This window comes from Bombus vosnesenskii, unplaced genomic scaffold (assembly GCF_011952255.1).
Source record: "Bombus vosnesenskii isolate JDL3184/JDL3185 unplaced genomic scaffold, Bvos_JDL3184-5_v1.1 scf7180000016261, whole genome shotgun sequence".
NCBI lineage: Eukaryota > Metazoa > Arthropoda > Insecta > Hymenoptera > Apidae > Bombus > Bombus vosnesenskii.
Window position 1 is genome coordinate 2,035,353 of NW_022884330.1, and position 15,886 is coordinate 2,051,238.

The following is a 15,886-nucleotide window of genomic DNA, read 5'->3' on the forward strand; positions in this document are numbered from 1 at the left end:
CCGGACGTTTCTGTGCTACAAAGCCCTCGACGATATTACGTTTGATTAATGCAAACTATTTTACTTGAACGCACGAAAACTAACTTTCCAACTTTCAGCAAATCTAACCTTCGGAGTAACCCAAGTTATTCTTAGTAATAAAATTCCAACGAATGTTCGATGGTAAATTAATGCTAATAAAATCGCAACGATAATTTAAATAATTTCAACTACTTTCTCGCATTTTCCCACACGCTTAGTTTGCCATTTAAACGTATTAGAAGTTCGGCTTGAACACATAATGACAGTTGCGTGAAATACCAAAGGAAGTGTACACTGATCGAACGAGTAATTGCGAAACGTTGCTCGCACATTCCCAGCAGTTGCCTTCTTCTAAATTTGATGTACGCGATCACGCGTCTCGTTGGATTATCGACGATCGACTCTGAATCTGATAGACGAAGGTTAATTTCGAAAAACCACTCCATCATCCAGTTAAGAATCCAATTTTCTAACTCTTATCTACGAACGAATATCCAGCGAAATCTCTTGACTGAACGTTGCTTGTGTAATATCCGATACCCTGAAAATATTGTCGATCCTCCTCTAAGGAAATGTTACGTTACATTCGGTTACACGATATCGGACCGTTCATTACCGAACGTGCATATTCCTTAACAAACACGTTCACGAACGATGCTTGCAGCTTCTACCCAAAATGTTTCGTACACAGTGTACGCGTAATACACTAGGAAAAGAAACATTTTCGCGAGCAAGTGACGAGCAAACGAAGAACCGATGGTGGCCTGTTCTCGAACATCAGCAAGAACGTACCGCTCTTCAGCCGTGAAAATAAAATTCCCTCACAGAAAGTCATACCACAAAAAAAAAAAAAAAAAAAAAAAAAGAAAAAAGCAAACTCGACTAGGTGTGAATTTACCCGAAATCATATTTTGTGGTCGCCGACACGTTGGCGATCGCGCCATAATCGCGACACGCACCAGGCAAACTTAGTTTGGCTAAAGTCAAACGATATTGTTGCACGACTGTCGGCGGATAACCAGTTACACAGCTTCATAAAGCTTCAAATTTACGAGGTGGTTACCTTTTGAAGTGGCTGACCGTATATTTAAATCACAACCCCATACACGTCACTTAGCAAGGGGTACGCGCGTGCCCTGGATTCGTGTCGGACACCGGTTCGACGGTATCACGGATCGCATGCTGGCTCTGACTGCATGAAAACGCATTCGCCGGCGAAATGCGCTCGTAATGAGATTATAGTCGCGCGCGCATTATGCTGCGCGTTAATGATAATTAACTATCGTTAGGAGACACGTCCACATACTGGCCAAGCGCTAGACAAAGCGCAGCACCCTGCACGGATCCGCTGGCGAAAATAGATTCGCCTGTTGCTGTACGACACGAAACCAACACTGCCGACGACGCCAAGGTGCAAGGATTAAGGACCGACTAAACTAATGGAGAATCCAGGTCGTCGCGTTCGTCTATTTATTTTTCCTTCGGTCCAGTTTGTTCGATAAATCGACCGCGAAATAATTCTGGTGTTCCGCATATGCACAGCGTTGGTCAAATTTCTTTAGCCGATGTTTCGAGGAACGAAACGGTTTGAATTGCCCGTGAAGCTTGGAATTGTTGTTTCTATAGTTGAACTCGGTTTATACGAATCCTTCGCGGGACAAATTATACACTTGGAGTTGATATTCTTCAATTTTTTAAAATATAGTATTTTAATACGGCGATTGAACCGAGGGAGATTTCTCGAGTTTAAAGATATAAGATTTCTAAAATGAAGTTTTAAAAAACGTGTGTACGTTTGCGAAAGAGAAGCTCGGAAAAAGTATATCCGATGTTATGATGATCGATATATTCGACGTTATTCGATCGAATGTACTTTAAACGATTCCAATATGATTCGCGATATTGAATTAAAAGAACCGGCAAGAATATATATTTAGTCTGAAAATCATATTAAAAGACAGATCTGATGAAATGGGATCGATCGACGTAGTATCGAATGATGAAGTATTTTTCACCCATGGTCTTTATACGAGATAATCAATTTTCCCGAATTATTCAACCAGTAGGAGTTCATTTGTTCGGGCAATAATTAAGGTAACGTCCAAACTTTATATAAATAGAGTTCTACGATATAACATTGTACATATTTAGATGTGAGTGATGAATTAAAAATTCACTACACTCTTATCCTGATTTTATTACGACTGTATTATACCAATTCCGTCAGCAGCTGTTTAACAACACACCTAGTAAAATCGGTTGATAGATACGAACTATTAAACAAAACGGATTGGAAATAAACTAGTTTTAACGACATAAACATTCGGACGTAGACGCTACAGCGAAACAGAGCTTATCTTTGATCGATTTTTTCGTCCTGTCTTAGGTCGTGCTTTTCTTTTTCGCCTGTAATCTGTTAATCCTATTGTAACCTGTTTTGCCTATCTATGTTGTTCCTCCGCCACGACTATTCGCGTCTACTTTACCGACTAACCAATCGCCAATGTTTACGTCTTGTTACGTTCTATCCATTGTATTCTGAATTGTCGATTTCCAGCGATTCTACGCTGATCGTTACACACATGTAGACGCGGAGCAGGAAGTAACACGTGTCAGTACCTGTAGTACCGTATGCCAATACTATCGTTCAAGAAGAAAATACAATTCCTTCCGTTACGTTGCACAAATCGAAGAGAAATCATTTAACCCATTAATCTGGGATCCTGAGTTCAACACGCTTGATCGATTTCAGATGCCACGTCGAAAGTCACGAGTAAAGAGCTTTCTCGTGTACGCTATCGTATTTCCGATGGTTTGCAAGTTGTGCGATTTCGAATACGCGGCAGTCGCGCCAAATAAGCTCCGTTAATTAGAATATTAAAACAAAATAATACTCGTTACTGCTCCTCGTGCGGCAGACTTTTGTCCGAGCAAAGTGAAATTCCCGGTGAAATTCACTGTGCATTCGCCAGGATACTCCTTCGCTAGGAGGATAATTTGCTTTTGATAATTAATCGTCTTTTGTTACTCCACACCCTCGTGTTCTCTTTCCCTTCGATTATCGTACAATTTTTCGAATGTTGTTTCAATTTGTTTATAATCGATCGTTTGATCACCGATAATTGTTTCCTGTAGAGGAAATGCTCATTCCGCAAGAAATTTTTCTATAAATAATCCGCGTTTCTCCGATCTTTGCTTCTCTCTTTATCTTCATTTTAGCTGTCTATCAGCGATAATAAACAACTACAAACAATTATTATCGCTGATAGGAGACACTCGAGCCTGTTTAATCTCAACCTTATTTCCTCAAATTTGTCACGCTTATGACTAACTGTAAATGATCGTAGCTGGCATTTAATCACGATTAGTATCATTTAAAAAAGCGGCGATGTCAGAGCGAGCGGAAAGTCTCTGTTCCATCGTCCGTACTCATCCGCAAAACGTGAAAACAGACGAAATTCCGAGTAGAGGACAATGCGCTGAGATACAAGCGGTTTTGACTCTGGCCAATCTTTCGATTAAGACGAGAAGAGAATATTACCTTGTAGCAGTTCGAGAAAATTAATTTTTGAAATCTCTCAGCCACCGGCTACCTACGACATTACTTTATCTTTGCCTGGCAAATTTTCTACCAAGCCTCTTCCTCCTTCTAAGTCTATCCGCTATCCGAACTAAGCTCCGAAACTTTCAGAACTTCCCTCCTTATCGGTTAATACTGTTAAAATTGGCGTTATACGCGCGAAAAGTACCGGCGAATATTCTACTTTGCAATTTTGTCGAGAAAGACAAAGCGGAATTAATTAGCTAGATATTGACTTGTGAACAAAGAGACTTCCTTTTTTCTGGTTTTCTTCCTCATCTTTAATCGTACGATACTTCGACTTTGACGGAAGACGAGAGATTTTTAAAGAAATATTGGTCTGGCAACTAAGTGATTGCGGATTTTGCCATTACCACCTAACGACAAAATCCGCAACCACTTAGTTGCCAACCGAATATATCATTAAATTCAGCGTATTTGCAGTAAGCTATTTGCAGTATAATTCAATTTTCAAAAAGCCTGGTCGTACAGAGTTGCAGCCATTTATCTTCGACGTTGAAAGTTTGCCCGTATACGTAACGCTTATAGTAAACCGTTGGAAAAATGACTTTTTGATTAATTACGGAAAAACCGTTCTTGCAAAGTTGTTAGAAAGCCAATATGTCGTGTAAAATGTCTGGAAGAATGTCTTCCTTTTTTAAATTCAACTCCGACATCTCACCGTGTTCGAGCAAAATTGACGCGAAATATTTAATATCGGTAATTTTGGCATGCAAAATGTCGTCGAGGTATTAATATAACGTGAAGTTGTCGTTCTATCCATTCCAGAATTCTTTGTCAGCGTGAGCGTGTAGAGAGTGGAAACAGCGAAGGGATTTCTTTCTGGAGAGGGAATAGACGTGCGCGAAGGACGTGGCTTTCGAGGCTCATCGTATTTTACTTTCGAGGGATATTGTCGCGCCATAAATACCTTGAAAGATTGGCAGGTTACTAACACACGTTGGGTGCTACGCGAATTTTACATATTTTGTCTTGGGAGTCGCGACAGATCGAAATATACTACACCGTAATATTCAATTTTTCTAAAATATTTTCACACGTTTCTCCGACAATGTTATCCAAATCATTCGCATCGTTGGAAATCTTTCGTTTCGCGAAATTTATCTTATGCCAATCGCTCTAAAAATTGTATGAACGTTGGAGCAAATATACTAAATTTATAAATGGAACTCGGATAACCGATAACCACCGCGACAGTCGAGAAGTTTTAATAACGCGGTCTTTTTAATTTTGAAGTAAACCATAGACGCGATTAAAATTATTTTCTCGGTTTATATTATGTTCTGACAGTGAATAAATTCGAAGGAAATTGAGTTGCGTTTCACGCCGAACGCGTAGGAAGTAACAGACGTGTATTTTCAGATTTTGCGTGGGCTTTTTTCTCTTTGCATGATAAACATAAATATATTTGCGTCGTAATTTTGTCGCCAATTCCTCACGATATTACACGGATATTACATCGTTCGCACGCAAATAACTTCCTCTATGTGGGATCACGATTTCGTTGGAAGATACGTTGACTGTTACCACTGAACTGACCGTAAACTTCCACGTAAGCAAGTACAGTGGAGCACACGAAACGGAACGAAGAATTGCACGACGACTTTCTCCGTAAATACCGGGGCACGAAATGAAAGCAAAAACTTAAAGAAGAAGTTATTTCGCAAATTGCTCTTAGACAAGGAATTATGAAGTTGAGGGAACCTTGAGTCTAAATGTTTGCACGAGTCTGCTCGAACGAACGTCTAATTACATCGTACATCTATCTAAATGGATTTTTATTCATTCTTTATTTATTGTTCGAAGTGGGTCACGCATAAGTCGAATCGATAAATTAATCCTTGTTTTTCTCTTACGGAGTAAACAAAGCGAATCTTGGACTTTGCAAAGTTTAGAAAGAAAATCTTCTTTTGAACCGCGATTCGTCACGCGTTCAGAATATTTTTCGTATTATACGCGTATCTATGAAAGGAAAACACGAAATTTACTTTTCACAGACGTACATTCTACTTTGCAGCGACGATCCATGCGTTTAGAAGCGAAAAAGGATGTACAGGCTCGAGTAGCCTGAAATCTCGAGGGGTTTCGTTTTAATTTGCAATTTATATTGCACGAGTAAGATCGTTAATAACGTTTACGACGTAACCTACGTGGATGTCGTTATCTATGATCCAACGATGCTATTCGGAGATTAAAAATTAACAAGAGGTAGAAAATATTCGAACGATCAGATATTTTCACGATCAACGATAGATATGATACGTGCAGCGCGAGTAACGTAACCATTTCGCTAAAAGAAACAGAAAGCGTATCGATTGCAGTAATTCGCAATGTAACGCGAGTTTGTTGAAAAATATTTACCTTGTAATCTACATCGCGCTGATGAAGAGTTATCGTCGTGCAACGTAAATAATCGCGAATCTGTTCCGACAGCTCCATTTTCGAAATCACAGCGTTGTTTCGCTTTTGTTTTACAGGATGCAACGACACTTTCTCCAGTCGTTGAGGATATAAATGGTTATTTCATGTAGTCAGATCAACGCAACGAGGTCATGACTGCGTCGCATGATTTACGAGGCTCTCCGTTAATAGTAATTAATCGTTATTCGTTAACGCTTGACAGTGCAAAGCAACTACGTCAAATGCGATTATAACTGGATAATAAATCGCGTAGGGGGAAAAAAGGTGAAAAGAGAGGCGTAATTATTACGACGTGCAACGAATTTCTGTCACGATACGTTCCTTCTCTAATTCCTGTGTCTTATAAATACAGAATGACGAGCAACCGGCACGTTCGATCGTTCACACCCGATAAACTAGAAAATCTGTCGCCGATTTCTTGCAACGCTTTCGAGTAGACGGAACGAAAAATTTGCCATCTGTTAGATGAAAGGAAATTTATTGGTACATCAGGTAACTAAAATCTTGAATATTCCAAAATTAATTGTTTATTGATATTGAAAGAAAAGATAGAGAATGAAAAATTCTAAAGTATTTGTTTATCTTTGCTTCTTTGTGTTTCTCTCTGTTGAACAATTTAATAATTCGCGTGGCAAGTGTAGAAAAGTTGTAAGCCGTATTAATTGCCAGTTTACGAGCACGGGAGCAATGTCGTGATGAAATAACCGAACGAAAGCACGTGAATATGAAAAGGAACGACGAAAATCGAAAATTGGTAAACGCGCTGCACGAAGCAGAGTAGAACGCGACGGCAACATTTTATTACATTTGCGAAAGTTATTCGAACCATCGTGTCGAGCCTCTAATTGTCACGAAATAAGATTTACGACCAGACCGGAAGCTCCACCCACTGTCACGCCACATTTACCGATTTTTTTCTTTTTTTTTTTTTATTAGCTGGAATGCAACAGCCACCCGGAACTCGCATTAAATGGTTCGACCACCGTCGGTCGTCGTACTCTTCGACCTTACTATAACATAAATACCCAAGTACCGTACTTTTTCTTGCTCTGGCGTATTGTTATCGAAGGACGGCCTTGAATATCGTGGTATCGAGTCATTTTTCATTCTGCTAGCCAGTGTTGTCCAGATAAAATGACACTGATAGGTAATACGCGCGATTCTAAAGAACGATTTGGAAGGATTAATCTACCCGAGATTATATTCTTACGATGTCGAGCTTTTACAAAAATTTACATAATTGGCTGCCGAGGAAGGAATATAACGATTTTGCTTGTAGCGAGAACGTTTCAATATATTTCGTGTTAGGATATCTGAAAGACGTAACAGCTGGGACCTATTAATTTTCATAATCGATCAGTTGTCTAAAACGTCATTCTCAAAGGGAATGAGATTCATGAAAAATAAATAAATAAACTACTACGACGATGACGTAAAGATTTCCCCAGAGGCAAACGATAGCTCACACGAATAAGAAGCTCGTAGTTGGTCGAAGAAACTCGCCGAGAGATTTCAATGTTTTACGTTCGCAGAACAAACGAAATATCTGACTACCGGCGTAATCTGAACGTTTTTACCTATTTTCTACGTTGAGATAATTCGAATTTAATTCTATTTGTTCGTTCAAGTATCAGCTTCGTTGAAAAACCGAAGCAGAATTCTTCTCGAACGAACAATATCGATTTTACACGTGCAACAGAATTTCAATGACACTCGTTGGCAAACGATACGAGGCAGCATCGTTTCTTGCGTTCGCGAGACCAGCGAATTTTTGCCATCTTTCGAAATAATGTTTACTTACCGAACCGTGATCGGTTGTAGCCAATTAGCGGAATACCCTCGTGAACAGTTCACTGACGCGCACGGTACGTACCTGAAAAAAAGAAACGAACACCGTGTGAGTGTATGGAATGCTGTGCTGGATTTGATTTATGTCATCGACGATGAAAAGGAACGCCCATGAAAAAGCTCCTTCGTCGAGTGCCTGCTCGACGCGATGTATAATCCATACACAAACCGATACCAACGCCAACTCTATGATACTCGAATACTGCGCTGTTCTTCGATGCAATTCTACCTTCCTTCGCCTTGATTTATCTATTTTCTCTTTTATCGTTGTGGAAACCAACGATGATTAACGATCGGTCGAATCAATGGTACGTTATTAATTGTCGTAGATTTATCTACTTTTTGTTTCTTTCCGTTTCTTGGCTTTCACCTCGATGAGAATTAGTTGGAGTTCGCGAATAGAAGCTACGATTCGATGAAATTATTTGACGAAATGGAGCAGCATTTTATGCCCGAAGAGGAAATACATGTTCGATGAATTAAAAAAGAGAAAAACAAACGAGATTTTCGTATGTTAATAATTCACAGATCAATCCGGAAAGTAAATTAAATGTCGTGAATAAAGTATTGCTCGCTTAATGAAGAAATATCTCCATCGTTTTCTTAATTTGTACAGACGCACGATTCTTTTATTTAAACATAAACAATTGTGTCTACGTTATTCTATATTTGAGTCTAATTAAACGAATCGTGTATTCGTGCAAATTACATTATCGATAGAAATGTTTCTCCATTACGCCGGTATTATATATTTATTTCTTGGAACAGTTAGGACGCCATTTCAGAGAATGAATTAAATATCAGGAATAAAACTGGCGACTGGTCGATTTGCAGACATTTCATTAATTCGATTACCACGTAATTATTTTACAGCGAAATCTATATATATATATATGGATAAGTGGAATCTTGAAAGATTAAATCCATTGGTAAATAATTTTAAACAAATTCGGAAAAGCAAACTTCAATCATTCTGTAATAACGTTAACATAAATCATAAATAAATTACCACGTACCACTCGATAAATGCATATTTTAGCGATAATAACTGACGTGTCAATTTTACCTAAATCCAACTGGACAACTTCAATCATCCACCATAATAACATTGACATAGATTGCAAATACGCATTATAAATTGATGGAATTATATTTTAACGAAGCTAAATTTAATTGCAACTTATATAATAACTGGTCGGTGAAAAATAAATTACACCTAATCTCTATATTCGTTAGTAGCCAGGCAATAGCTCGATCGTATTTTCCAAACGGGTTCGATCAACTTCGATTTTCTTAGCGACAAACGCGAAAAACAACCGCGCGTTAATTGCAATCCCGTACCGGCTGGGTACATCCGTGGCATGTTAACGTTCGTGCCTTGCAACTACTAGCAATTAAGCCACCAGGATTTTCGTGAATCGGATTAACAGTACGATCAAAGCAATTAAGCCTGCGTTAATCGCGTTGAAAACGTAGCCACGCGGTCCTTCCGTTTGTACGCTATTTCAAAGATATACCGCCGATTCCACTGTGAGACGCCATCCATATTTTCTTTCTTTCACCGTTCTGATCACTACAGCGTTGAGAACAATCGTCCAGATTCAAAAGTGCAAAAATTTTCATACCTTGTGCAAGACATATGTACAAAAACACGTATGTATTCGGTAAAAGCGAAGAAAGAGGATATTGAGAAAAATGGATTAACAGCATACGCAACTATTTTATGCCATTAGAGTTTAGTAAATTTTCGAATAAATTGCAGAATATTACGGCGTTGTCTGCGACCAAAAGTTTGTAGAAACGTAATTTACACGTTCGCTTCGATCCATTCGTCTTTTTTCCTCGTTTTTGGAATGCAAGCAAACCGATAGAATCTGGTAACTAGAATTTCGAGAAATTTCAATTTAACTGATCGTTATAAACGGCGACTATCATTTTCGGTTAGGTTAACCTTGATGGCAGTTCGCGTAACTGTGCCGTTATATTTACCTCGTTGGACAATGAAATTGCGGGGAATTACGAGCACGTATCGGAAGTAATACGATCGTAATTGCGACGTTACGTATGAAATGAACGTCATTAAAACAGGACTGTTATCGCTATTGAAGCGTATATCATCTTATCAAATGAATTCGTACAAAAATTATCGACATAATGTAACGTGAAACGAGCATAAGCTGGACTTTGGCACATGTGCGTAACGATAATTGCCAAATGAAAAATCGATCCGATATAATTCTATAATCGGACAAAAGCGTAATCCTTGACTCGTTTAATCAAACGCGATTCGTATAATTGTTCCAGCGAGAAAATTCAATGCCCACTAACGCATTAATTTATGCGTAATGCACGCAGACTACGAGAACAGGGAACGATTGTTCGCCACTGAATGATCGAAACCTCGACGAAGGCGAACGTCGAGCAAACCTGCTCGAAATGCTCAGATCGGAGTTTAAATTTCATCGAATGGATTTAATTGCTTCATAAGCGATTCCATACGTATGATTCGACCGATTTATCACAAACATTCCACTTGCTATTCTCGTATTGCCGCCATCCAGTCTCACGAGCCACAATCATCAACGCGATATTAAACCGACGTAATTTCCACTTTTGATACGATCTATAAATATTAATAATCTATTAATTTTAATAATCTATCAAGTCTCTCCTTTCGGATATCGGAAGTTCTTGAATTGCTTTCGAGAGGAATTATCTTTACTTATGCGATGACTGTTGATTTATCGAATGTTTTGCTCGTCCTCGAAAGGATTTACGTTTTTACTTTTAAACACGATTCAATCGTTTTGCATATTTAATATGATAAATAATGATAGACGGTTCTGTATCTTCTAAATATTCTACCGGCATCGATATAAAAGCGTGTTTTTTAAAATAATATGTAGACATTTGTAATTTAAATCGAATCAAAATGTTTGTTGGAAATACTACCTTAAAATAGAAGCTCATATTCGATAATCAACTTGAAATTTCAATTTCAATTTGAAATACAAGCGTATCGAGTATTTTCATTACAAAAATAGCTTCTGTTACAGAAAACCGCACAGTCCCGAAGTATGTACAGAAATAACCGCTGACATCTTCTGGAACACCGGAGATGCAAATGCATTTTCCATAGAGTTGGCCTGTAGATGAAACGAGCTCGAAACACGGTCTCGGATTTTGTCGCTTCTTTGAGTGACAATGGAGAAAAACGGCTGCCTGATACACAGCAGGGAAAAATAACGCCGGAAACCTTGGTGGCAGATGCGGTTTAACGTAAAAACAACCAGACAATACGTATTATTTATAGAGCGTCGAAAAATTCACGGGTTTTTTCGCCGGCGAATTGGAAAACAACGATGGGAACATCGCCAAAGGGAGACGTCGAGAAGAGAAGAGATCGTCGTCGAGCGTGCGAACGTTCGTCGAAGGTCCGTGTAACATTATTTGAAAGAGCGTGATCGCGTTTCACGTACGAATGTGAGTTCATTTTTTTCTCTCGTTAAATCTGCCCCTCCGCGGTTCACGGGGATTTTTTCAAAGGGCAGAAAATAATTTCACCCCCGTCGTCGGCAAGTTCTCGATATTTTTACGTACGTGACTAAATCGAGGTGCGCGTTTTTCCGATACTTCCTAAGCGGATTAAAGCTGTTCAATTTACAGCGGCCAGTCTCATTTGTATTCCGCGCGGACAAAACGTTGCGTGAAGTTCGGTCGGAATTTTTACGGAACTCTCATGGTATCTCTGATGGGATGCTTCTATTATATGTACGTTACACGGGTTTAACCTCGTGTTAATTATGACAAATGTTGAGCGCGCAACTCGCACTCGCGAATTTTTCAACCCTTTGTCATTATTATTATTCGTACGCGTCCCGACCGGGGTTTAATGACTTAATAAAACGAATCGTAGCGCAAAAGTTGCGGTAGAAAATTTCCAGGATATTCGTGAATCACGTCGTTCGCACAGCATCGCGAAAGCTATTCGAATACTTGAATATTTTTACGAATATATTATCTACGTTGTACGAAATTTGCTAAAATTTTTATCGACTCCGTGACGAGACTCTGTCGCAATTGTATCGGACCAATTTGAAACTAACTCCACTGTAACATCCACCACGAGCAAAGAAAGCAGAAAAGAAGAGAAAGAAATAAATGAAACAGAATCGCATCGTGGATAACGGAAGGATTAGTAGAATCCAGTCCATGGCTGTAAATCACCAAGGACACAGGAAGTCGAGCAACTCCGTGCAAGAATTTTAGGATTCTCAAATACATCGTACAGTTATCCACTCGTGTCGTTTCTCGTGGCGATAAATAACCAACGATAAAGTCTTCCCAGCGTCAGCTTGACGCGCGTACTACACGACGAGAGACCAATATTTTCTTCGATTGCTACTTCGTTCTACGTCGGTCGCCATCGCCAACGAATAAAACGCGATTCACCGCGAATCGTTCGTATAATTCGACGGCAATTTGCGCAAGCTGGTTGCCGTGTCGTTCGTGTATAACGACTCGTTCGCCGACGCATCATACGATAATTATGCCCGTTATCCAATTAGCCGTGACCTAGAAACAAAGAACTACCTTTGAAACCAAGTGTCCAAAGTAGTTCGGCTCGTTCCAGGGTAGCTCGGGGCCGAAATAGAAAGGAAGCGAATTCTTGCACATCTGACTCGATTATTCGCGACTTTTGAAACTAGCAAAGTCGATTGGCTTGAAATTCGTTTTTCGATTTGGCGACTTTCATCTGTAATAATACGACAGAGTTCGAGAATGCTAGCCTTCAGGCACAGGGGAGGTTATTTTTAAAGATAATAATTGGATTTAATCGATGCAATTTTTGCGTACAGCGTTCGCTCTCTGAAATCATAATTAAAATTTATAAAAGTTATTCACCTCGTCGACTATTTTTCTCCTCGCAATTACATTCGTAAGTGTACACTCCCCTGGCCCATTCATTCTATAGTTTCGTGCCATATTTGCTCATCGTTAATAATCGTTAACGTATGTTTCAGTTCTACGCGAAGTTTATGTATATTGTACGGTTTACATGGACGTCATATAGACTTTGCTATACCAATCTCTCTCCTCTTATTTGATCGTATCTGTCCGACAACGATACGTTCCTTAATAACATTAATGAAACCTAGTTCGATACTAGCGCTAATTTCACTTTGTTAATCAAGCTGCCGGCGATGCGCATAAGTCAACATGTATGTTCCAGTAAACTGTATTCTCATATGTATAAACTTTCGTACTAACTTTTAGAAATCACTAGATTACCGCGCTTTGAAACTGGTATTTTTCGGTTCTACTCGTCAAAGGGTAGCCTCAAATTGGGTGTGCGAAAATCAACCGACGCAGATCGAAGATTCATCGAAACACGGAGATCAACCATCGATCATAACATTAAATGTACAGGGCGTTGCCGAATAAACAAGAAACAAATGCTCGGAGAGACAAATCCATTGTACAGTTTGTTGGTATTTTTTCATAAGGAATAGCCTCGTGCCCGTTTGCTCGTGTTATTCGGTCGCACCCGGTATATGCGATTACAACGAACCACCGTCTCGTAAAGCCAGCTGGAAATGAACTATAGCCAACGTCTTAGCAAGTAGAAAAAGCCAAAACGAGTGGGTCGTTCAGATGGAACGTGGCCTTCCTTCGATGAAATTCGAGCAACTGTTCGAAGCTTGCCGTGCTCCACGAGTTAATTCGTAACAATTGGATTACACGGTTGCGAAGGAGGTCGAGCAATTTGGAGGAGCGAAGGACGCCGTAAAGGAACCACCAAGGCTAGGAGCACACCTGTAGCACTATAACCCTCGCTGCGAGCCGACCACGTTCGTTTCCGGATTTCCCTGGTCGCGTGCGCCACACCGAAAAACGTGCCACAGCTGAACCAGCAATCGGATACGAACGAGTCAGCGTTTAGACAAGGAGCATCCGTCCTCGAACGTGTTACGGTTTCGCTGGTAGCTTAACGTAGACGTACGACCTTCTGTCCAAATTAGCTCTTCGCTTACAACCACGTCAGGGCCTCGTGCAACCAAGGAGATGTTCGATCAAGGAAGGCTTGGAGTATCGAGAAAGGACCTCTGTGGTTGCTTTAGCGTCCTTGGGCGGGAATGGAGCCTAACGGTACTCGTGGCAATTTGATTCCACGTAGCGGTCAGGGTAGTCTGAATTATTCTTCGAGGCTGACGATGCTCGTACACCGGAATACCGAAGTGTCTTGCTGTTACATCCAATGACGCGATTGATGAATATCTGAGTCTGTGATACCGATATCTAACTCTGTCTGTGTGATGCTCGCAGGATGCAAATTAAAATCAAAATGCAATTTCCACTTATCGTGACTCGCTTGAGGGAACTTCGGGAAACCTAAATCAACCAATCTCGGTCTACTCTCGCTTCCAAATTTCCACTTACGAAGTTCCTCGTTCAAACGACGAGAAACTTGATCGAAACCAATCGTTTCGCTCTATCCTTGCTTCCAAATTTCCATTTCCAAGTCCCTTATTCAAACAACGAGAACTCATCGTCACCAGACTGGAAAACAAACTTCCCCCGCCACTTTTCTTTTTCCTTTCGAGGCGGCATAGTGTCGGAGATATTACTCGACAACTTTCTTGCCCTGCGTTTCTTTCACGTGATCGCGAGTTCACGCAACGACCGTGCTGAATTACAGCTGAGATAAGGTCGGCGTGTTTCCATGGAGCGCGCCATCACGGAAATGCCCTGTTTCGCTCCCGAAGGAGAGCCATGCTCGTTAAACTAGCGGATAGAGCTAGAAGAGTTAACGTTACGGTCGCATTGTACGCGACGATCGGTAGACCGTTCCAGAGGAAAAGAACGTGTAAAAGTAACGCGATACCAAGGTATTCTTTGGTTTTGTTTGCGCCACTGCTTTTGCCCGTGACCAGAGTTACGCTTCTACGTTAGAAAGTCTAAGTTATTAAATGAGATTCACGCGCTGCGAGCCATCGGTTCGTTCGCGTTTCACGTTAATCTTGCGAATAGTTTATCACCGGGGAAATTCGGTTTAATACTGCACGGGCTTTACGCAACCTCGTTACATCGGCGATCGTTTCGTTAAGCTACAAATAGCCGTGGCATTTTCGATCGAAAGTTTTACAGTACAGGATGGATACGTTCACCCGTTTACGCTCTTTAATGTTATATACGGCCCGGTATACGCTGTTTAACGTCGCTGAAGTCGCGATACGCATCGTATGCACGAAGCCTTCGACAGGGCGGTCGTGGAAAATTGACTTTTCTCTTATCGATTTACGATACACGCTGCTACCTGCATGGGAAAGCGTCCTTTTTCGGGGTTTATGACGAGTTTTATCCGACACGGAATTTTATGACTTGGGAGAGAGAATTCGTATTACGACGATTACCAAAAGCATTTGCATACCATTTGACTCGTATTTTGACAAAATTGTAGCTTTTTATTCGTGTTTCTAATAATGAAATACTTCAATGTGTTTCAGTAGCAGCGACTAGCGATTGGAATATCGGGTCTGGAAGGATAAATTTCGGGAGATACAGTCGCTAGTAAAAGTGTTTGGACAGTGTGCTCGATGTTTTGCAATTTCGGAATTTGAAAGTTCATCGACGAAATTACGATAATCTCGTTACTAATGAAGTTTCTAATTAAGAATGTTGCTCATGAAACTTCAGAAAGCTTCGTGTTACAATATCTACTATACCTACGATGTATTTATAAATATTTGTAAGTATCAAGATATTTCTGCCACTTGGTATCGTGGTATTTGCGAGAAGTTTCTTTCGTTTTAGAAAGAAATAATAGACGCGCAATGTTTCTCGTTTTATATTAGTTTATTGAATTATGTACAAACATAATAATAGAAATATAACGAAATGGATCATAGCTAATTCGATAAAATAATATAAAACAGAAGTTGTTGTTCATCTATTATCACCTTATGAAACGAAAGAAACTTTTCAGACAACCTA

At 40.0% G+C, this 15,886-nt stretch overlaps 1 protein-coding gene across 3 annotated transcripts in view; it reads right to left on the minus strand.

Moving 5' to 3' along the window:
* Window positions 1-15,886, minus strand: part of LOC117241752 (chondroadherin-like protein) — a 170,721-nt gene that overhangs the window by 99,060 nt on the left and 55,775 nt on the right. For 2 of the 3 annotated variants that reach the window (XM_033507837.1, XM_033507836.1), the window contains one exon: window positions 7,845-7,916. The exons of the other annotated variant lie outside the window; for it this stretch is intronic. The gene's annotated coding sequence lies outside the window, so the exon portion shown is untranslated. The remainder of the gene's footprint in view (window positions 1-7,844; window positions 7,917-15,886) is intronic. 3 annotated transcript variants of the gene reach the window in all.